Genomic DNA, 24,441 nt, shown 5'->3' with positions numbered 1-24,441 from the left:
AAGGGAGCTGTTGAAGGTTTTATTCCTGATATGTCAACGGGAACAAATGCTGACCCTGGTTATAGTCAAAGGAAGTCAATGTATAATGATGATACAAAAGCAGAGAATAGTTTTACCGTAGCAGTACCTCTGAAAGGTATATTTGGATTTTGTGATTATGATAAAGTTTTGTATGGTCTTAAAATTAGATTTCAACTACAAAGGAATGATAATGTAAATAGGTTGCTTTTTGGGGTTGAAAATGCTTTTGGCGACAATAATAAATTTGTTATTAATGATTTGTGTTGGTATATTAGTGAATATACTCCTAATCTTAAAACGGAAGAGATGTTAAATAGAAGACTTAACTCAAAGAAACCGCTAAATGTATCATACCTTAAAAGAAGATGTCAACACGTTAAACTGGAACACACTACCTACACTTGGAATTTGGGTGTTCTTGAAGGAAAGCCACGATACCTATGGCTCATTTTTAAGAAACCAGATGGAGATGAAGGTACTGATAAGAATAATGCGCTGAGTGATAATGCTAAGGTGAAACAACTTCGGGTTTCTCTTGATGGAACATTTTATCCGCGAGATAGATTGGAAATTGATTGGGAAAAAAATGATTATGCGGAAGCCTACAAGTCTTACCAAAAAGTGTGTGAAAGCAACGGTAATAATGAACCTATTTTGGATATGGTTGCGTTTCAAAAACTTTATACAATCTACGCAATTGACCTGAGTTCTCTAAAGGAAACTATAAAGTCTAATAGAGTGGATACTTCTCTATACATTGAAAGAGGAGAGAATGAAGAAGTTGATGCTTATTGTTTGCTTTTGGAGGAAACAGAATTACAGATTAATACAGATAATGGTGTTATGATTAATATCACATAGGTTTTTTCTCATAAATAAATGGTAGGGGTATATGTTAATCAAATCAATCTTGATAAATTAACATCTTGTATTCAAAATCAAAAGCCTTGTATTATTAATGTTAATACATTTCAAAGAAAAGGAGCAGTAAGAATTGATGTTTTACTCACAAGAGAGCAGGTGAAAACACTAAATGATGCTGGATCACTTAAAATTAAAATGACAAAACCTATGTTAAAGAAATATTCAATAGACGAGTCAAGAGGAGGATTTCTCCCATTTCTAATTCCTTTATTTGCTGGTTTAAGTGCGGCGGGAGCATTGACTGGTGGTATTTCAGCAGCGATAAAAACTGCTAACGAAAGGAAGGCACAACTAAAAGCTCAAAATGAATTGGAAAGACATAACAAGGAGTTGGAGAAACAAATTAGTGGAAGTGGTGTAATTGTAGATTTTGCTCAAAAACTTGAAAGTCTACCTGATAAAGCTAGATTGTTGGTTGGAGATATGCTTTCCTCTATCGCTCAAGCGGGTGTTAAACTAACTAAAAGGGGTAATGGATTGTATCTTTCTCATAAATAAATGAATAAATGGTTTAAACAATTTGGAAAGAATACAATGTCAAATATTGAACTAGCTAAGTATTGTAAAAAACTAAAAATTGATAATGTGGTTATTTGTATGAGAGATGAATTAATACATATAAATAAGAATACAAAGAATATTATTATGAATTTAGACACACAGAATGGTTCTCATTGGGTTTGTATTCATAATAGTCAGGATAAATATTATTTTGATAGTTATGGTATGCCACCACCTGTTGAAGTAATACAATTCTTACAGAATGGTGTTTATCAAACATTTCAAGTTCAAGAAATTAATTCTAAATGTTGTGGTCAATTATGTTTATATGTATTATTTCAACTCAACAATAACGAAAATTTTTATGATATCATTTTTAATCTAATATAAATGACTTATGTTGGAAAAGATGGTTCTATCTTTGGAAAATCCTCTCAGGATATTGATTTATCAAATTATTATACAAAGGCACAGGCTGAACGACAAAAATATAGTATAAGTAAAAATATTAATATGAAGAATACTTATAAATTAATCAATTATCCAAATCCAAAGAGAAAGTTGATAGGTTTATTGTGAGAAATTTGATAAATGCTAAATTGAAACTTGGTCTTGGTTATTCACCCTCAAAATCTATTAGGCTCTAATGATGTCATCAAGACTGAGGAGCTTTTGGCTGAAGAATTACACAAACCTATAATCACCAAGTTTAAAAGAAGGAAGGTTTATTCCAAAGACACTGACTACATATGGTCCGCTGATTTAATTGAATTGAATAATGACAGGGGATACAGGTATGCTTTAACCGTTATTGATTTGAGGAGTAGATTTGCCTGGGTTGTTCCTTTAAAAAATAAAAAGGGTGATACTTTAATGTTATCCTTTAAGCTAATATTTGATAGGGATAAAAGAAAACCAAAGAAACTGTGGACCGATGAGGGAACAGAGTTCTAAAACAAAATATTTATGAAATTTCTTAAGGGGGAGGGTATTAAATTATACAGCACCTTTAATGAAGGAAAAGCAGTTGTTATTGAGCGTTTTAATCGTACTTTGAAAGAAAAATTATATAAAAAATTCACACAACTCGGTTCTCAACAGTGGGTATATTTAATTCAGGATATTGTAGATAATTACAATAATACCGTTCATTCATCAACAAAATCAAAACCATCAGAATCATTTACAAAATTAGAATATGAAAAGGAGATTAATTTGAGAAAACCGAAGTTCAAAGTTGGTGATATTGTAAGAATATACAGATGGAAAAGCCATTTTGAGAAAGGTTATACAAAAAAATGGAATAATGAATTATTTAAAATCGTTGATGTAATGGATACAGTCCCTTGGACCTACAAATTATATGATTTAAATGGAGAAGAAATCTTAGGGTCATTTTATTCACAGGAATTACAAAAAACAAAGCTGATAACCCTTGAAAATAATAAATAAATAAAAAAATGTAATGGGGATACGTTTTTAAATCTGTGAACCCCAAACACAGAATCCCACAACTTTTTAGTTGGGGCTTAAATTTTGTGTGTATAATGGGGATACGTTTTTAAATCTGTGAACCCCAAACACAGAATCCCACAACTTTTTAGTTGGGGCTTAACTTTTGTGTGTATAACGGGGATACGTTTTTAAATCTGTGAACCCCAAACACAGAATCCCACAACTTTTTAGTTGGGGCTTAACTTTTGTGTGTGTGTGAGTGGGTCATAATAATGTACAAACCCTAACCCAACCCCCACATTAAAACACCAAATTTGTTAGTCAAAACAACTGAATCCATTACATCAACCATTAAAAAAAGTTCTTAACTCCATCTCTTTGTATGACCTTCCAATTCTATTTATCTTTTCCCAACTTTTTTTAAACAATTCAATGATAATATATGATAAATGAGTCTGAGGTTTGACATTCATTCAAAAATTCACCTCACATCCAGAACCCTAACCCAACCCAATCCCTAACCCATCCCCATCCCCATCCCTTACCCAACCTATCCCTAACCCTCACATTCAAAATCCTAACCCAACCCATCCCTAACCCATTAACCCAACCCCATCCCTAACCCTCACATTCAAAATCCCAACCCTAACCCTAGCATAATCTTTTTTTCCTTTTCTTTTTTTAAATACGTATTTCAATATTTTTTTAAAATGTTTTTTAATACGTATTTCAATATATATTTTTTTCCTCTTCCTCCAATTCTGTCTTTCAAGGCTTTCAAGTTGGAAAAAGTAGAAATGGGAAGAAAGTATTTTCCAGCATCTTCTTCCCCGAACTTTCTTGATATTGCTGAAATACATGTAAAAAAAATAAAAATATTACTTATCTAATATTGAATGAAATAACATATACTTTAATTGATTATTAATCAACTGAACTTACCTTAAATCAAACGTCATTAAAGAAAGAACATTGTTCATTGCTTTAGAATCCAAAGAGCCTCCAAGGTAAAACTCTTTCGTTGGATTATCAAGGTAAAACTCGTTCTCTTGGTCATGGTTGCTCAAAAGGTCTTTAAACAAATCGATCATTTCACCCCAGGTTGTGGCAAAAGTGGTATTTTCATTTTGAATCTCAGATACAATTTCCTGTGAGAGAAAATAACAACGTATTAATTAATTATTTTTTACATTTAATACACAATTATTATATGTATATTAAAATAAAATATTACCTTCATTGATGAGAAATTTGAATCGAGTTTATCAAGGTGAAGGTTTAGCTCCACACAGGTAAAGTCTCCAAAACGAAACCAGTTTTCAAAGTCTCCAAGGTAAAACTCTTTTCCTAATTTTATGAAATTTAGTGAGTCTCCAAGGTAGGCTCCACAGTTAGAACCATCTAGGCAGACCTCATAATTTGTTTTTCCCAAATTTAGTGAGTCTCCAAGGTAGGCTCCACAGTTAGAACCATCTAGGCAGACCTCATAATTTGTTTTTCCCAAATTTAGTGAGTCTCCAAGGTATAACTCTTTGGCTGGGTCATCAAGGTAGAACTCGTTCTGTGGGTCTTGGTTGTTCAAAAGGTCTTCAAACAAATCAATCATCATTTCACCCCAGGTTGTGGCAAAAGTGGTATTTTCATTTTGTATCTCAGATACAATTTCCTGTGAGAGAAAATAACAACGTATTAATTTAATACAATATTATTATTTATATAAATCAAGCTCTATGAATATTAAAAGAAACTTTGCTGACTCTTACACGAGTCTTATCTTAAAAAAAAAAAAAAAAAAAAAAAAAAAAACTAAACTTACCTCCATTGATAAGAGGTTCGAGTCCAGTTCATCAATCTGAATGTTGAGCTCCACACAGGTAGTAGGACTCCAAGGAATGTCAAAGTTATCCAACTCCTTTTCAGCATAGTAGTCCATTCTCAAGTGAAGCAGAAAGTGTGTTTGAAAAGGCCTGTGTGGTTAGTGCCTTTTATAAGAAAGACTGGGTGTGTCATTTCCTGTGGAAATTCCCTTGGGCAAGTGTGGGCAAGTCTGGGCATGTCTTAACTGGAAATGATGTAATGTCTCAACAGAAAATGATGTAATGTTTCAACAGAAAATGATGTAATGTTTCAACAGAAAATGATGTAATGTCTTAACTAAAAATAATGTAATGCTGGAGAGTTTATAAAGTGGGTGGGCTTTAGTAAAATGTGGGCGGGGCCTACCAAAAAGTGGGCGGGGCCTACCAAAAAGTGGGCGGGCTTTAAAAAGTGGGCGGAGTTTAACAAAAAGTGGGCGGATCTTAGCAAAAAGTGGCGCGGAGCTTAACAAAAAGTGTGTGGCACAGGACCCGAACATAATCAATGATCAATGAACAACAATGATCATTGATAGTAAGAGTAAAAGGCCCATAAGACCAAGGGGGTCAGGAATAGAGGTGTTAAGGGGAAATGAAGAAAAGTGATGGTGAGGGAAATTTACATGGAAGTGAGAATGATCATAGGTTCATAAGGCTAGAAGGATTATAGGTTCATAAAGGAAGAAAATCATAGGTTCATAAGGCGAGAAGGATCATAGGTTCATAAAGGAAGAAAATCATAGGTTCATAAGGCGAGAAGGATTAATAGGTTCATAAGGCGAGAAGGATTATAGGTTCATAAGGTGAGAAGGATTATAGGTTCATAAGGCGAGCAGGATTATAGGTTCATACGGTGAGAAGGATTATAGGTTCATAGAGGGAGAAATAGAGGTGTTTATGATTTTTGAAAAAGACAAGGGGGTAAATGACATTAGATAGGGATTTCCCATGTTAAACGGAGGTGTCCCAGAAGCAACATTTTTTTTTTTTTTTTTTTTTTTTTTTTTTGTATACAAGATCGAGGCTCGTGAAAGAGCAAACATTAATCACACAAAAAGACAAACCGACACACAAAACACAAAAAACAAGGGGAGCGGCAGACAAGATGGGGAGAGAGGGGGGAGGACACAAAAGAGAGGGGGAAGAAGGGGAAAAGGATTATAGGTTCATTGTGACACATTGTGACACATTTATCACCTACTCACACGTCTGTGTAAGTGCAAATGCGAGGAGTAGCTGGACCAGAACAATTTCCAATACTGACATATACACATGGTCGATTTGTGAGCCACTTTCTTATTAAAATTATTGTTCAAGGAGTTATTCAAGCAATTGTCTAAGCAGTTACTCACCACCATAATGTAGCACAGGTAAAAGATAAATAAAAATGTCACTATATCGTTGGGTCCGAGTATAATTGTCCAGTTTATAAAAAAACATGTTTCAGCAAACCGGGCCGAGGACCCTTGGTCTTTTTTTTGTGGGTATGCGCCGATACCGGCAACATTATTACTTCTGTGGGCAATATGCTTGAAATACAAGTTGCTACTCCTGATCCTGATCCTGAATCCATACATACCTCATATGTTCAGATCGGATCATCCAATCAAAAGTTATAACAGTTTCCATATTTCACATAGGCCGGTGGGGGGGGGGGGGGAGGGGGGGTCGGGAACCCACCACATCCCCAGAAGCCCCATTTTTTATCTGAGTGATTGACACCCAAACCAAAATTGTTCTATAGGCCTTTACCTTCAAATTGGTACTGAAAACGAAACTTTTGCATCAATTTGAAATGAAAAGAAAAAATTACCCATGCACCCCCCCCACTATAAGGTATCCCTACCCCCCACAAACGTAACAATACCTTTAGTCAGTTTAGTATACTGCTTTATTCCACCAGGTGAGCACCCAGGTGTATTCCCCTATTTTTACGATTCCAGTGAGGTATCCACGGGAAGGCTATTGATCTTGGAAGGATTATTATTCCCACACATTGTTTTTTTTGTTCATTTATTGGATAAAAAAAACAAACAAAAAAAACAACAACTTAAAAAACCCATTTCTCGAAACCACTATTTTCTCCGAAATCGATACAAAACTTGAAACACGTTTACATTCTGATGGGGGAACACATTTGCAAACGATGACGTCATCAGTCATGTGATTTGGCCGCCATCTTGAACTTAAGGGAAAAAATTAAATAAACCCTTCTGGAAGACCTATTAATGGATCAATGCACAATGTCATACATATGATCAACTAATGATTTGGGGGAAAATATTTCTAAACTATGACGTCATTGGCCACATGGTGTGGCAGCCATCTTGAATTGAAGGGAAAAATTACATAATATTTTCTGGAGAACCTCTTAACGGATCAATGTGAAATGTCACATACGATAAACTGCTGATGTCGGAATTTTTTTTCCGAACAATGACATCATTGGTCACATGGTGTGGCGACCATCTTGGATTTAAGGAAGAAATATTTGAAAATCTACATATTCACAACCGCTCAACGGCACAATCCGAAACTTCATACGTATGACTGACTACACATGAGGATGTTTTTTTTTTTTTTACTATGATGTCATTAGTCACATGCTATGGTGGCCATCTTGGATTTAAGGAAAATCTTTAAACATCTGTTTCTCCAGAACTGCTGAAAGGATCAATGCAAAATTTCATATACATGATCAACTCACCATGAGGAGTTTTTCCTCAACTATCAAACAATCGATTTCTTTATTTCAGACATACGGCAGACAAAAATTATAGGGCAGACATACTGCAGACTAAAATTATGATATTCTGACAGTGTCAGATATGGAAGCCGTTATCACTGCTTGCAGTTTTGCTCGTGGTTCTAGTTGGGCTTCCAAGCAAAGCAATGCTTGCTTGGAAGAGCTATTGTTCCTGTTAGGATTCTTGTTTTATCATTCTTCTTCTTCTTCTTCTTATTCTTACTATTATTAGTTCACCTGGGACGAAGTTCAGGTGAGCTTATGCGATGGCGCGTCGTCCGTCTGTCAGTCAGTCCGTCCATACTTGCAACTTCTCCGAAACCGCTGGAGGGATTGTGACCAAATTTGGCACAAATGATATTTGTTGTGTTGTGATTAACGTTTGTTCACGGCGTTAAAAAAAAAGAGGGGTCTAAGGGGGTTTAACGGGGTCAAAGTGGATCCAGGTTTTTACCCCCCCCCCCAACCTCCCCCCCCCAACCTCCCGCCCCCCCCAACCCCCCCCCCCCCCCCCCCTCAAAAAAAAATAGGAATTTGCTTTTTCCTCTGAAACTACAAACACGATTTCAATGAAACTTGACCACAACCTTCATCACCTGTGATGTGCCAATGTTTGTTCAAAGCATTTGATAAATTGGGGTCTTAGGAGATATATGGGGTTAGGGGAGGGGGTTCCCCCCAAAATAGGTATTTTTAAAATTTGTTTGTTTTTTTGTTTTTTTATTATGTTAGTATGATTCTACCTGCTGCCCTGTCTCCTAGCAACCATTCAAATTGGTTTAAAATACCTTTAGTCGGTGCAGTATACTGTTTATTCTACCAGGTGAGCACCAGGGGTATTGCCCCTATGTTTATTATTATTATTATTATTATAGTTGTCGGACTTCTTTGTACCTATCGTACCGAAAACACCTTTGCAGACAGCCATGTGACACAGTGCATGGTTGTAGCTTTGCAGACAGCCATGAGACACAGTGCATGGTTGTAGCTTTGCAGACAGCCATGTGACACAGTGCATGGTTGTAGCTTTGCAGACAGCCATGAGACACAGTGCATGGTTGTAGCTTTGCAGACAGTCATGTGACACAGTGCATGGTTGTAGCTTTGCAGACAACCATGTGACACAGTGCATGGTTGTAGCTTTGTAGACAGCCATGTGACACAGTGCATGGTTGTAGCTTTGCAGACAGACATGTGACACAGTGCATGGTTGTAGCTTTGCAGACAGCCATGTGACACAGTGCATGGTTGTAGCTTTGCAGACAGCCATGTGACACAGTGCATGGTTGTAGCTTTGCAGACAACCATGTGACACAGTGCATGGTTGTAGCTTTGCAGACAGCCATGTGACACAATGCATGGTTGTAGCTTTGCAGACAGCCATGTGACACAGTGCATGGTTGTAGCTTTGTAGACAGCCATGTGACACAGTGCATGGTTGTAGCTTTGCAGACAGACATGTGACACAGTGCATGGTTGTAGCTTTGCAGACAGCCACGTGACACAGTGCATGGTTGTAGCTTTGCAGACAGCCACGTGACACAGTGCATGGTTGTAGCTTTGCAGACAGCCACGTGACACAGTGCATGGTTGTAGCTTTGCAGACAGCCATGTGACACAGTGCATGGTTGTAGCTTTGCAGACAGTCATGTGACACAGTGCATGGTTGTAGCTTTGCAGACAGCCATGTGACACAGTGCATGGTTGTAGCTTTGCAGACAGCCATGTGACACAGTGCATGGTTGTAGCTTTGCAGACAGCCATGTGACACAGTGCATGGTTGTAGCTTTGCAGACAGCCATGTGACACAGTGCATGGTTGTAGCTTTGCAGACAGCCATGTGACACAGTGCATGGTTGTAGCTTTGCAGACAGCCATGTGACACAGTGCATGGTTGTAGCTTTGCAGACAGTCATGTGACACAGTGCATGGTTGTAGCTTTGCAGACAGTCATGTGACACAGTGCATGGTTGTAGCTTTGCAGACAGTCATGTGACACCGTGCATGGTTGTAGCTTTGCAGACAGTCATGTGACACCGTGCATGGTTGTAGCTTTGCAGACAGTCATGTGACACCGTGCATGGTTGTAGCTTTGCAGCCAGTCATGTGACACAGTGCATGGTTGTAGCTTTGCAGACAGCCATGTGGCACAGTGCATGGTTGTAGCTTTGCAGACAGCCATGTGACACAGTGCATGGTTGTAGCTTTGCAGACAGTCATGTGACACCGTGCATGGTTGTAGCTTTGCAGACAGTCATGTGACACCGTGCATGGTTGTAGCTTTGCAGACAGTCATGTGACACCGTGCATGGTTGTAGCTTTGCAGACAGTCATGTGACACCGTGCATGGTTGTAGCTTTGCAGCCAGTCATGTGACACCGTGCATGGTTGTAGCTTTGCAGACAGTCATGTGACACCGTGCATGGTTGTAGCTTTGCAGCCAGTCATGTGACACCGTGCATGGTTGTAGCTTTGCAGACAGTCATGTGACACCGTGCATGGTTGTAGCTTTGCAGACAGTCATGTGACACCGTGCATGGTTGTAGCTTTGCAGACAGTCATGTGACACCGTGCATGGTTGTAGCTTTGCAGACAGTCATGTGACACCGTGCATGGTTGTAGCTTTGCAGACCGCCATGTGACACCGTGCATGGTTGTAGCTTTGCAGACAGCCATGTGACACCGTGCATGGTTGTAGCTTTGCAGACAGTCATGTGACACCGTGCATGGTTGTAGCTTTGCAGACAGTCATGTGACACCGTGCATGGTTGTAGCTTTGCAGACAGTCATGTGACACCGTGCATGGTTGTAGCTTTGCAGACAGCCATGTGACACAGTGCATGGTTGTAGCTTTGCAGACAGTCATGTGACACCGTGCATGGTTGTAGCTTTGCAGACAGTCATGTGACACCGTGCATGGTTGTAGCTTTGCAGACAGTCATGTGACACCGTGCATGGTTGTAGCTTTGCAGACAGTCATGTGACACCGTGCATGGTTGTAGCTTTGCAGACAGTCATGTGACACCGTGCATGGTTGTAGCTTTGCAGACAGTCATGTGACACCGTGCATGGTTGTAGCTTTGCAGCCAGTCATGTGACACCGTGCATGGTTGTAGCTTTGCAGACAGTCATGTGACACCGTGCATGGTTGTAGCTTTGCAGCCAGTCATGTGACACCGTGCATGGTTGTAGCTTTGCAGACAGTCATGTGACACCGTGCATGGTTGTAGCTTTGCAGACAGTCATGTGACACCGTGCATGGTTGTAGCTTTGCAGACAGTCATGTGACACCGTGCATGGTTGTAGCTTTGCAGACAGTCATGTGACACCGTGCATGGTTGTAGCTTTGCAGACCGCCATGTGACACCGTGCATGGTTGTAGCTTTGCAGACAGCCATGTGACACCGTGCATGGTTGTAGCTTTGCAGACAGTCATGTGACACCGTGCATGGTTGTAGCTTTGCAGACAGTCATGTGACACCGTGCATGGTTGTAGCTTTGCAGACAGTCATGTGACACCGTGCATGGTTGTAGCTTTGCAGACAGCCATGTGACACAGTGCATGGTTGTAGCTTTGCAGACAGTCATGTGACACCGTGCATGGTTGTAGCCTAATAAAAAAATGTCATGAAGAATGTTTATTTTGTAATTTTGACATTGGCTGCCATTACCTATGCCGTCATAATATTTAAACATCTTCTCCAGAACCGCTGAGCAGATTAAACAACTCCCCTGGGGAACGATTTTTATCTGAACTATGACATCATCAGTCACATGGTGTGGCAGCCATCTTAGATTTAAGGAAAACCTTCAAACATCTTTTTCCACGACTGCTGAACGGATCAATGCAAAATTTCATATATATGATCATTGATCAACGACCCATGAGGAATAACTTTTCTCAAGCATGACATCATCAGTCACGTGGTGTGGCGACCATCTTGGATCTAAGGGGAAATTGTTTGAAAATCTATATCTCCACAACCGCAAAACGGATCAAACCGAAATTTCATAGGTATGATGGAATACTCATGAGGAAAATACATTGCAAACTATGACATCATCAGTCACGTGTGTGGTGGCCATCTTGGATTGAAGGAAAACCTTTAAACATCTTTTTCCAGAACTGCTCAACGGATCAATGCAAAATTTCATATATATATGATCAACGACCCATGAGGAATAAGTTTTCTCAAGTATGACATCATCAGTCCCGTGGTGTGGCGGCCATATTGGATATAAGAAAAAATATTTTGAAATCTATATCTCCAGCACTGCAAAGCGGATCAAACCCAAATTTCTTAGGTATGAACAACTACCCATGTGGAAACTATTGAAAACAATGACGCCATTAGTCACGTGCTTGGAAGCGGACAGCGCAGCGCCGTCGATCGATTTGCGTCAGGAAGGGAGGGAGAAATGGTAAGGATTGCTTGGGGGAAATATCGATCGATATCGAAGCCTCGGTCATAGCACACATCTACCGATGGCGCGTACCATTATTATTATTATTATGGTATATACACAGTTAAATTGGGGGACTCACCTGCGAGCAGGGGTTGGTGGATGTTAAAGATCCCACGGTACCCTTTGACAAGAGTAGGGGAGTTATCCCTGGCATCCTGAACAAATTACAAACCCCTGTCACCTTCAGTCGAACATCATGCTTGGCCAGCCTGTTCGTGAAGGGCTAATGTTCCTCAAGCCGACCCCTCAACAAGTTGGAAATAATTCGGGGCAGTTAATGGAGTGGCTCCAATTGGTCCCGCCTTTTGTGGGGTCGATGGCTCTAATTGGTCCCGCCTTTTGTGGGGTCGATGGCTCTAATTGGTCCCGCCTTTTGTGGGGTCGATGGCTCTAATTGGTCCCGCCTTTTGTGGGGTCGATGGCTCTAATTGGTCCCGCCTTTTGTGGGGTCGATGGCTCTAATTGGTCCCGCCTTTTGTGGGGTCGATGGCTCTAATTGGTCCCGCCTTTTGTGGGGTCCATGGTTCCAATGGTTCCCACCTTTTGTGGGGTCCATGGCTCCAATGGTTCCCGCCTTTTGTGGGGTCCATGGTTCCAATGGATCCCACCTTTTGTGGGGTCCATGGCTCCAATGGTTCCCGCCTTTTGTGGGGTCCATGGTTCCAATGGTTCCCACCTTTTGTGGAGTCCATGGCTCCAATGGTTCCCGCCTTTTGTGGGGTCGATGGCTCTAATTGGTCCCGCCTTTTGTGGGGTCCATGGCTCCAATGGTTCCCGCCTTTTGTAGGGTCCATGGCTCTAATTGGTCCCGCCTTTTGTGGGGTCCATCGCTCCAATGGTTCCCGCCTTTTGTGGGGTCCATGGCTCTAATTGGTCCCGCCTTTTGTGGGGTCCATGGCTCCAATGGTTCCCGCCTTTTGTGGGGTCCATGGCTCCAATGGTTCCCGCCTTTTGTTGGGTCCATGGCTCTAATTGGTCCCACCTTTTGTGGGGTCCATGGCTCCAATGGTTCCCGCCTTTTGTGGGGTCCATGGCTCCAATTGGTCCCGCCTTTTGTGGGGTCGATGGTTCCAATGGTTCCCGCCTTTTGTGGGGTCTGTGGCTCTAATTGGTCCCGCCTTTTGTGGGGTCCATGGTTCCCACCTTTTGTGGGGTACATGGCTCCAATGGTTCCCGCCTTTTGTGGGGTCCATGGCTCCAATGGTTCCCACCTTTTGTGGGGTCCATGGCTCCAATGGTTCCCGCCTTTTGTGGGGTCCATGGCTCCAATGGTTCCCGCCTTTTGTGGGGTCCATGGCTCCAATGGTTCCCGCATTTTGTGGGGTCCATGGCTCTAATTGGTCCCGCCTTTTGTGGGGTCCATGGCTCCAATGGTTCCCGCCTTTTGTGGGGTCCATGGCTCTAATTGGTCCCGCCTTTTGTGGGGTCCATGGCTCCAATGGTTCCCGCCTTTTGTGGGGTCCATGGCTCCAATTGTTCCCGCCTTTTGTGGGGTCCATGGCTCTAATTGGTCCCGCCTTTTGTGTGGTCCATGGCTCCAATTGGTCCCGCCTTTTGTGGGGTCGATGGTTCCAATGGTTCCCGCCTTTTGTGGGGTATGTGGCTCTAATTGGTCCCGCCTTTTGTGGGGTCCATGGTTCCAATGGTTCCCACCTTTTGTGGGGTCCATGGCTCCAATGGTTCCCGCCTTTTGTGGGGTCCATGGCTCCAATGGTTCCCACCTTTTGTGGGGTCCATGGCTCCAATGGTTCCCGCCTTTTGTGGGGTCCATGGCTCCAATGGTTCCCGCCTTTTGTGGGGTCCATGGCTCCAATGGTTCCCGCCTTTTGTGGGGTCCATGGCTCTAATTGGTCCCGCCTTTTGTGGGGTCCATGGCTCCAATGGTTCCCGCCTTTTGTGGGGTCCATGGCTCCAATGGTTCCCGCCTTTTGTGGGGTCCATGGCTCCAATGGTTCCCGCCTTTTGTGGGGTCCATGGCTCCAATGGTTCCCGCCTTTTGTGGGGTCCATGGCTCCAATGATTCCCGCGTTTTGCGGGGTCAATGGCTCCAATGATTCCCGCCTTTTGTGGGGTCAAAGACCCCAATGGTTACCGCCTTTTGTGGGGTCCATGGCTCCAATGATTTCCGCGTTTTGCGGGGTCAATGGCTCCAATGATTCCCGCCTTTTGTGGGGTCAAAGACCCCAATGGTTCCCACCTTTTGCGGGGTCAATGGCTGAGGAGGTTTAGCCGAAGTCTTGGTTCTATGTCCAGTGCTGGTATATGCAGGAATTTGGAACCAAGCCAGGAAATTAAACTAGCGATAACTCACCTACCCTACATCCAAATAAGACTTATCGTCCAGCATCTAATGCTAGCAGCGAGGACGCCAGGCTTAACTAACATCCATGAAAAGGGAAATGTTTACCTGCGAAGCAGCGATACGACTGCACGGTCGTGCTTCGTGAATCGAATATATAACATTGGGGACCTCACGTCATGGTAGCCGGTTCACGAACACTCAGGCCAATCGTCTCCTGGGTGACCTGGCGGACCCCGCAAGGAAAGGCGCGTTAATAATGGCCTTTTGAAGAAGAAGAAGATGAAAATTCGGAGGCAGAAGAAGAACATTCGATTCACGACACCTGTTAACATGGATCTCCGTCTACATGGATAAATTATGGGAATCACGACAGATGATTCTTATTTACTCGATAAATGATGATTAGCATCGTACCTGAGGCAGAAACAGCCTCAATGCATGAGGTAAGGAGTTGACTTGAGGTGAGAGGAGGCACAGAAATTCGCGCCAAGAGACGCCGCAGGTGTCAAGGTAAGGGTCGTTCGGTGCAACCAAGGTCTTGGCATTTTCACTGAACCGAAGCTGTCGCTGCGCGCCGAAGGGATGAATGAAGGAAGCAATCACATTTGAGGTGTTTGACAAGGTGTAAGATTTGGCTCCGTAGGCTAAATGGCGCCATTTATGCCTGAGGTGTTTAATTGAGCTTCGCATTTGAAACACCTGGAACTTTAAACCTGCTGGCGCACTTAGCTCATGGAAAACGAACTTATTGAACAGTTTTTTTATATTCAGGATTCATGTTTGAATTAAGTTGAGAATAAATAATAAGCACGTTCGTTTTTCGATATCGTGAAGAGAAGAGGTTAAACAGGGCGGGGCTTATCCCTGGGCGTGGCTTGGACATTACAACCTGACCAATCCCGAACCTTGGCCTCCTGAGAATCCCAAGCACCTCGGAAAGAACCAATCGAAACGAAGCATGGCTCTTGGGGGCCGCCCATTAGATCGCTCCAAAACAAGAGCTCGGGACAGCGGAGAGGGGCAAAAGGAGGGAGACGGAGAGAGGTGAACACTGGAGCAACCAGCAAGGTGTCCGGAGTGCGAGCGTGTGCAGGTGTAAAGATGGGGGAAAATGGGGCACAGGTGGCAGAACGGTGAGGGGAAAGAGAAAATTACATTCGTAAAACAGGTGGCAGAGACACGCAGTGGAAGGTGACTTGGAAAGGATCAAGGTCTGGCAAAGAGGGGCACACCAAGGTGTGAACAGGTGAGGCCGTGGCGTGCATGCACTTTGAGGTGCTCGCGAAGTGTTAACCTGTGTGTACTGCACCTGAACTTTAAACTCTGCTGCGTGTTGTATGGATGCGGTGAACGAAACCATCAATGGACGCCAATCGGTCAGATCGATAAAGCATCAATGGGAATAGCAATGCATACATGGATTGTGGGAATTTTTGATGGATTATGAATTGGGTTGGAATTCTGGGGATGTATGAACTTGGAGGATGATGTTGCGGAGGAATGGATGGATTTATTAACTGTAGATGGATAAATGATGGGTGGATCATGGATGGGTGAATGAAATAATTATTGAAAATTGAAGAATTAAATAATTATGTGTATGGAATAAAATATAACTGGATTTATGGATGAATTGGCAACCATATGTGGGAATGGATGCATGGATAGGTAAATAAAATGGATGCATGGAACATGGATGGATGAATCAAATTACGAAGGGAATAACGGATCAAGTTCTAAACACATGGATGGATGAGCACGCGGGCATGTGGGAAATGAAAAACTGGAGCTATGGATGGAATATGTGGATGAAAACATGGAAATATGAAGAGGATGAAGATTGCCTACATAATGAGTCACAGGTAATCACAACATACATGAGGACGGGCACTCTGGAGCGCACACATACTTCCGCCAGGTTGAACAGTTTACCTTTTGGATCCCATTGATAGGCTTTTGGATCCGTATCCGGATCTTCACCAAAATCGAATCAATTCATCCTTGTCTCTCACCTGTCCAGCACGTTTCAGCGAATCCGTCTGTAACTTTTTAAGATATCCTGCTCACAAACAGAGAGACAGACAAACAGGGTTGAAACAGGACCTCGGTGCACCTTTGTGGCGGAGGTGGATGTTGGTATCATTGGAGGTGGCCGTGGCGGAGGTAGTTTGTATCGTGGTGGTGGATGATGTTGGTATCATTGGAGGTGGCCGTGGCGGAGGTAGTTTGTATCGTGGTGGTGGATGATGTTGGTATCATTGGAGGTGGAGGTGGCGGAGGTAGTTTGTATCGTGGTGGTGGTGGATGATGTTGGTATCATTGGAGGTGGAGGTGGCGGAGGTAGTTTGTATCGTGGTGGAGGTGGATGATGTTGGTATCATTGGAGGTGGAGGTGGTGGAGGTAGTTTGTATCGTGGTGGAGGTGGATGTTGGTATCATTGGAGGTGGAGGTGGCGGAGGGTAGTTTGTATCGTGGTGGTGGATGATGTTGGTATCATTGGAGGTGGAGGTGGTGGAGGTAGTTTGTATCGTGGTGGAGGTGGATGTTGGTATCATTGGAGGTGGCCGTGGCGGAGGTAGTTTGTATCGTGGTGGAGGTGGATGTTGGTATCATTGGAGGTGGCCGTGGCGGAGGTAGTTTGTATCGTGGTGGAGGTGGATGTTGGTATCATTGGAGGTGGCCGTGGCGGAGGGTAGTTTGTATCGTGGTGGTGGATGATGTTGGTATCATTGGAGGTGGCCGTGGCGGAGGTAGTTTGTATCGTGGTGGAGGTGGATGTTGGTATCATTGGAGGTGGCCGTGGCGGAGGTAGTTTGTATCGTGGTGGAGGTGGATGTTGGTATCATTGGAGGTGGCCGTGGCGGAGGTAGTTTGTATCGTGGCGGAGGTGGATGTCGGTATCATTGGAGGTAGCGGAGGTACTTTGTGTGGAGGTGGATGTTGGTATCATTGGAGGAGGCCGTGGCGGAGGTGGTTTGTATCGTGGTGGAGGTGGATGTTGGTATCATTGGAGGTGGAGGTAGCGGAGGTAGTTTGTATCGTGGTGGAGGTGGATGTCGGTATCATTGGAGGTGGAGGTGGCGGAGGTAGTCTGTATCGTGGTGGAGGTGGATGTCGGTATCATTGGAGGTGGATGTGGTATCATTGGAGGTGGATGTTGGTATCATTGGAGGTGGATGTTGGTATCATTGGAGGTGGATGTTGGTATCATTGGAGGTGGAGTTGGCGGAGGTAGTTTGTATCGTGGTGGAGGTGGATGTTGGTATCATTGGAGGAGGCCGTGGCGGAGGGAGTCTGTATCGTGGTGGAGGTGGATGTCGGTATCATTGGAGGTGGCCGTGGCGGAGGTAGTTTGTATCGTGGTGGAGGTGGATGTTGGTATCATTGGAGGTGGAGGTAGCGGAGGTAGTTTGTATCGTGGTGGAGGTGGATGTTGGTATCATTGCAGGTGGCCATGGCGGAGGTAGTTTGCATCGTGGTGGAGGTGGATGTTGGTATCATTGGAGGTGGCCGTGGCGGAGGTAGTTTGTATCGTGGTGGAGGTGGATGTTGGTATCATTGGAGATGGACGTGGCGCAGGTAGTTGGTATCGTGGCAGCGGTGGATGTTGGTATCATTCATTGGAGGTGGACGTGGCGGAGGTGGATGTTGGTATAATTGGAAGTAGAGGTAGTTGGTATCGTGGCGGAGGTGGATGTTGGTATAATTGGAGGTAGAGGGAGAGGTAGTTGGTATCGTGGTGGAGGTGGATGTTGGTATCATTGGAGGTGGACGTGGCGGAGGTAGTTTGTATCGTGGTGGAGGTGGATGTTGGTATCATTGGAGGAGGCCGTGGCGGTCGTAGTTTGTATCGTGGTGGAGGTGGCTGTTGGTATCATTGGAGGTGGCCGTGGCGGAGGTAGTTTGTATCGTGGTGGAGGGTGGATGTTGGTATCATTGGAGGTGGCCGTGGCGGAGGTAGTTTGTATCGTGGTGGAGGGTGGATGTTGGTATCATTGGAGGTGAAGGTAGTCGGTATCGTGGTGGAGGTGGATGTTGGAATCATTGGAGATGGACGTGGCGCAGGTAGTTGGTATCGTGGCAGCGGTGGATGTTGGTATCATTCATTGGAGGTGGACGAGGCAGAGGTGGATGTTGGTATAATTGGAATTATTCTCGGAGAAGATCCTCGGAGATCTCGCGAGATCACGGCGAGGTCACGTCTTTTCGAAGCTGCTCCATGCGCTCACGCTTTCGAAGCTAAGTGATATTTCTCAATCGTGTTTTTGTCGAGACTGTATCTATCTTTCGGTGTGTGTACCTACAGCGTATCTTTTGGAAAATTTTCGCTGCTAATTTTTCGTTCATGTATACACAATCGTCGGTTAATGGTATCGAGTATTCTGCGGCCTAGTACTCGTAGGCTTAGACTACCGTACCGTCTACGACCTTGTGGTTTGTTTTTCTCTCAGCGATTCGTCGACTGCGCTGAAATTATTTTCGTTCTCTGTTTCGTACCAGTCGTTCACCCCGTACCTCCTTGTTTAATATCTGTACTCACAAAAACAAACAAAAAAAAACCCAAAAAATATTTCCTTTCCAGGTCTTATTCGTTTATTTGTTGTTCTTTTTGTTCGTTCGTTCTTCGTTCGCGATCACGCGGTTAGAAATGTATAATCTCTCCCCTGAACAACTATTTTCTCTCATATATTATAACACCCTTTTCTTCTTTTCCTACAAAAGGATGCTTTCGTCTTGCTCACCAAATCTATTCATTCCAAAAAATATATATAATACCATCTCTTACAGTTCCTCCTTTCTACATTCCCTAAACTATCCAGAACTCCACCCCTCCTTCAGTGTCCTCAAACGTATTTTTGACTCGAAGGTCTCAAACTCATTTTGCAAAAAATGTTCGTTTCCCATGAATCGTACACTTTTCAAAATCCAATCTCACCCCTCCCCTCCAAATCCTCCCCATCACCCATCCCTTTCAAATCTCCCCCCTTGCCCCTTCCCTCCCCTCCCTCCTAAACTCCTCCCACACCCCTCCCCTCCTCGACTCCCCTCTCACCCCTCCTCCTCAAAGCATCCTCCCTGCTTCTTCCTCCTTCCAACTTTCACCTTCATCTCCCCAAACCTCCTGCCTTGCTCTTCCCCCTCCTCAAATAACACCTCACTGTGCCTCACCCAATTTCCATCAAACCTTTTGTCTGCCCCATTCTTCCCTTTCTCCAAGCTATTCTGAAATCTCTGACACACCTTCAACAGCTCTCCCTACCTCTTCCTCCTCTTCCACATCTTACCCTACCCCTCCCCCTCCCCCCCCCCCCCTGTTCTGGATCCGATGCTCCCCCTTCCTCTTCATTAACGGTATGGACCTCAAACATCCGGGGCCTTCGCTCAAACTTGACTGACCTCTCCATACAGGTTGCTTCTGACAAACCAGATGTGATCTGCTTAACAGAAACTTTCCTCCTTCATGATGTCTCTGATGCCTTGGTATCTCTCCCAGGTTACTCCCTCCTCCGGTATGATCGACCTGAGCCTCGTCCTGGAGGTGGGGTTGCTATCTTTATAAAAAACTCTCTTCCTCACTCGCCCTCCACTGCCCCCTCTCCACCTCACCCCCAGGAATACCTTTGGCTACGGCTTCCCCTTCGCTCCCACCTTTTGTTCATATGTGTGTTGTACCGTCCACCAATCAGCGATGACTCCATCTACATCTCACTGTCTGATAATATGGACCAACTTCTATCTACCCATCCCAACTCTCTCTTCCTCATATGTGGTGATTTCAATTGTCACCATGCCAGTTGGCTGGGTGTGGGTACCTCTCTCACCAGCCATGGCTCTTCAGCAAAGGACTTCTGCGACTCACTGGGACTGACACAATCTGTCAATTTCCCGACCTGGATCTCAGTCAACGGAGCATCTTCTCTTCTGGATTTGGTTATGACAAACTTCCCTGAAAATGTCTGCTGCTCTTCTTCTGCTCCAATCGGCTCATCTGATAATGTGCTTGTCAAAGTGGGCATCTCTCTGACCATTCTCAGAGAGCCTCCTCAGCGTCGACGAGTCTGGCATTTCACTCAGGCCAACTGGCACGGTCTTCAAGCAGCCATCAATCATCTGGACTGGTCTCCCATCTCTACCGCCTCTGACATCAACTCATCCTGGGAATTCTTTCAAAGTAAATTGCTCTCTCTCATGCACAGATTTATACCATCTCGTCTTCAGTTGTCATACCCTTCCTCCCGTCCATGGTACACGGAATCTTGTGGTGAGGCTGTTGCCCTGAAACAACTTGCTTTCGTCTCCTGGAAAGCAAATCCAACGGAAGGAAATCTCATTTCCTTTCACAAAGCCCGAAACAAGTGTGTGTCCACCCTCAGGAGAGCCAGGAAACAATATCTCACCATTCTCAAGACCGAACTCTCTTATCTGTCTCCCTCTTCTAAATCCTGGTGGCGTCTGGTCAAATCTGTTTCTGGTGTTTGTTCCCCCTCCATCCCTTCCCTCACCTCAAACGGCTTAACGGCTGACTCCGCACGTGAAAAAGCTGAATGCCTCAACTCTGTGTTTGCCTCTAAATCTTGTGTCCCAAACCCATCCCTCTCTGTACCCACCGTACCCAGTCGTACCCAGCTGCTCCTGGACTCTGTGTCCTTTCCTCCTGACAAGGTGGAAAAGTTTCTGTCAACCCTCGACTCTGATTCTGCAACTGGTCCTGACGGCATCAGCCCACGGGTCCCAAAATCATGTTCTTCTGCTCTTTCACTCCCTCTTTCTGTTCTCTTCACCCTCTCTTTTGCTCAAGGTCATCTGCCATCTGCTTGGAAATCAGACAACATCACCGCTTTGCACAAAAAAAGGTGCAAAAACAGATCCCAGCAACTACAGACCAATCAGCCTTCTCCCAATTATCAGCAAAGTCATGGAATCCATTATTGCTTCAGATATTAAATCTTTCCTCTTCTCCAATGGCTTGATCTCTGATCATCAATTTGGTTTCAGACCTGGTCACTCTACTCTGGACATGCTGCTTCTGCTTTCTCAACAATGGATGGAGGTCCTCAACGCCAAACAGGAAATTAGAGCTGTCTCCCTTGACATTTCACGTGCCTTCGATACGGTCTGGCTCCCTGCTCTGCTCTCCAAACTCTCCTCCTTTGGTATCCATGGAAATCTCCACACATGGCTGGCGGACTTCCTCTCTGGTCATAGTCAACGTGTGGCCCTGAATGGGTTTCTCTCATCTCCTCTTCCTGTTCAGGCTGGAGTTCCCCAAGGTAGTGTTCTGGGCCCTGTGCTTTTTCTGGTCTTCATCAATGATCTCTCTGACTCTTGAAAATCCTCTCTATCTCTTTGCTGACGACTCTACTCTCTGTCGCTCCATTCCTCATCCCTCAGATCGGCAGTCTGCAGCCTCCTCACTCTCTGCAGACCTGGACAAAATCACAGACTGGTCAAACAAGTGGAACATGTCTTTCAATCCTGACAAATCTCACACTCTTACAATGTCTCTCCGAAAGGACCGACTGGACAACCCTCCCATCTACTTTCTCAACAATCCTCTCCAAGAAGTTCTGTCGCTCAAGCTTTTGGGTCTCACTATCTGCCATGATCTTTCTTGGGAAAACCACATTTCCAAGCTGGCCTCCAAAGCCAGTCGCCGACTGGGCATCCTCCGTCGTGCGAAGTCCTTCCTTGGCACAACTGAGCTCCTCACCACATACAAGGCTTTCATCTGCAGCTCAATGGAATACTGTTCCCCCCTCTGGGCTGGTGCTCCTGCCTCACACCTTGCTCGGCTTCACGCTGTTGAGGCCAAAGCTTTCAGAATCATTGGAATCTCCTGCGACGTAGTCAACGTCGAGGGCCTTTCACTCACTCACCGCAGGCAGGTTGGTGGTCTTTCTGTCTTCTACCGACTCCTCTCCGGCCTTGCTCCCCCAGCTCTCTCTGCTCTGTCCCCCCAATATTCCTTCAGGTCGCACAAGATCTGCCTGCAACCCTCTTATGGTTAAACTGCCAAAGTCTAGGCTCTCTGCTCACCTTCACTCTTTCATTCCCCTTTTCTCCCGCCTCTGGAACAAACTCCCCCACTCCCTTCAATCCCACTCCTCCCTCCAGGTCTTTAAAACAGCTGTTCACCACCATCTCTTATCTTCCCCCATCGAAAACCTTGATCTTTTCTACCCCTGGTAATTCACCCCAGAGTCCTTGCAGTGTTCATATGTTTTAATCCTCTCCCACCTCCCCCCAAGTCCTCCCGATGTCCCTGCTCTCAAATGTTGTGTTTGTGTCCTTCCTCTTATTCTCCCTCTCTTTTGTGTCCTCCCCCCTCTCTCCCCATCTTGTCTGCCGCTCCCCTTGTTTTTTGTGTTTTGCGTGTCGGTTTGTCTTTTTGTGTGATTAATGTTTGCTCTTTCACGAGCCTCGATCTTGTATACAAAAAAAAAAAAGTAGAGGTAGTTGGTATCGTGGTGGAGGTGGATGTTGTTATAATTGGAAGTAGAGGTCGTTGGTATCATGGCGGAGGTGGCTGTTGTGCTGTTTGGAGCATTTCTCCAAGACGTTTTGCATATTTGTAACGAACGATCACTTAACAGAGTTAAGGAAGTTATAGGTATCCTAATATATCCTTATTAGGTTTTTGCTGTGGAGGATTCCAGAAACCAATATTACCGTCTTTATGTTCATAGAATTTCCTATTTATTAATATGTGACGTAATGGTGGGCTGGGTGACGCCATAACTCGAGGCGGTGTACTGACCTTTGACACGTCTATCTTGCCTTCAATTCCAGGCCCAGTGATAAATCACCTTGTGCTTTGTATGTAAGGAATTGCAACAGAGTACGCCGTACTTCAGAGGGAATGTTAGCCAACCTTCCCATCGACTGGCATTGGCTTGTGGATACTAAAAATACCACTGCAATGTTTGAAAAGAGGAGGGCATTGTGTGTGCGTGGTACAGTGCATTCAGAAAGTATTGAGACCCCTTCACTTTTTTCACATTTTGTTATGTTGCAGTCTTTTGCTGAAATCGTTTAAATTCATTTTTTCCCTCATCAATGTCCACTCAATACCCAAAAATGACAAAGAGAAAACAGGATTTTAGAAAGTTTTGCAAATTTATGAAAAAGAAAAAACTGAAATATCACATTGACATAAGTATTCAGACCCTTTGCTATGACACTTAAAATTTAGCTCAGGTGCCTCTCATTTCTCTTGATCATCTTTGAGATGTTTCAACACCTTGATTGGAGTCCACCTGTGGTAAATTCAATTGATTGGACATGATTTGGAAAGGCACACACCTGTCTATATAAGGTATCACAGCTGACGATGCATATCAGAGCAAAAACCAAGCCATGAGGTCGAAGGAACTGACTGCAGAGCTCAGAGACAGGATTGTGTCGAGGCACAGATCTGGGGAAGCCTACAATAAAATCTCTGCTGCATTGAAGGTTCCCAAGAGCACAGTGGCCTCCATAATTCTTAAATGGAAGAAGTTTGGAACAACCAGGACTCTTCCTAGAGCTGGCCGTCCGGCCAAACAGCAATCGGGGGAGAAGGGCCTTGGTAAGAGAGGTGACCAAGAACCCGATGGTCACTGGCTGAACTCCGGAGATCCTGTGTGGAGATGGGAGAAACTTCCAGAAGCACAACCATCACTGCAACACTCCACCGATCTGGGCTTTATGGCAGAGTGGTCAGACGGAAGCCTCTCCTCAGTGAAAGACACATGAAAGCCCACTTGGAGTTTGCAAAAAAGCACCTGAAGTACTCCCAGACTTTGAGAAACAAGATTCTGTGGTCTGATGAAACCAAGATTGAACTGTTTGGCTTCCGTCGCGCAGGAAATAAGAGGAACGAATGAGTGGAGGTGAGCAATGGTTCTGGATTATGGGAATTTCACCAGAAGGGGGTTGATTGTGGACCGTGTGTGCCCTGCAGAAATATGGAGGGAGGGGGAGGGTGATGGGACAAAGCATAGAAAGAGCAGAGTGTGTAAAACCAGAAAGGATGCAGTAGAAGACAGAGGGACCACCGACCTGTCTGTGATGGGAAAGTGATAGGCCCATAGACTCAGCTTCATCACGGGAGATTCTGATGCTCTTGAAGGCCTTGGTTTCCATGGCATCAAGCTAGGCAAGGCGTGAGGCTGGTGCATCAGCCCAG

At 44.4% G+C, this 24,441-nt stretch overlaps 1 protein-coding gene across 2 annotated transcripts in view; it reads left to right on the top strand.

Moving 5' to 3' along the window:
• Window positions 1-15,289: 15,289 nt before the first annotated feature.
• Window positions 15,290-24,441, top strand: part of LOC137429057 (cadherin-7) — a 388,741-nt gene continuing 379,589 nt past the window's right edge. For both annotated transcript variants that reach the window (XM_078781016.1, XM_078781015.1), the window contains exon 1: window positions 15,290-15,518. The gene's annotated coding sequence lies outside the window, so the exon portion shown is untranslated. The remainder of the gene's footprint in view (window positions 15,519-24,441) is intronic.

This window comes from Myxine glutinosa, chromosome 6 (genome assembly GCF_964187855.1).
Source record: "Myxine glutinosa chromosome 6, kmMyxGlut1.1, whole genome shotgun sequence".
NCBI classification, from domain to species: domain Eukaryota; kingdom Metazoa; phylum Chordata; class Myxini; order Myxiniformes; family Myxinidae; genus Myxine; species Myxine glutinosa.
This window is presented reverse-complemented; position numbering and strand designations above follow the sequence as displayed.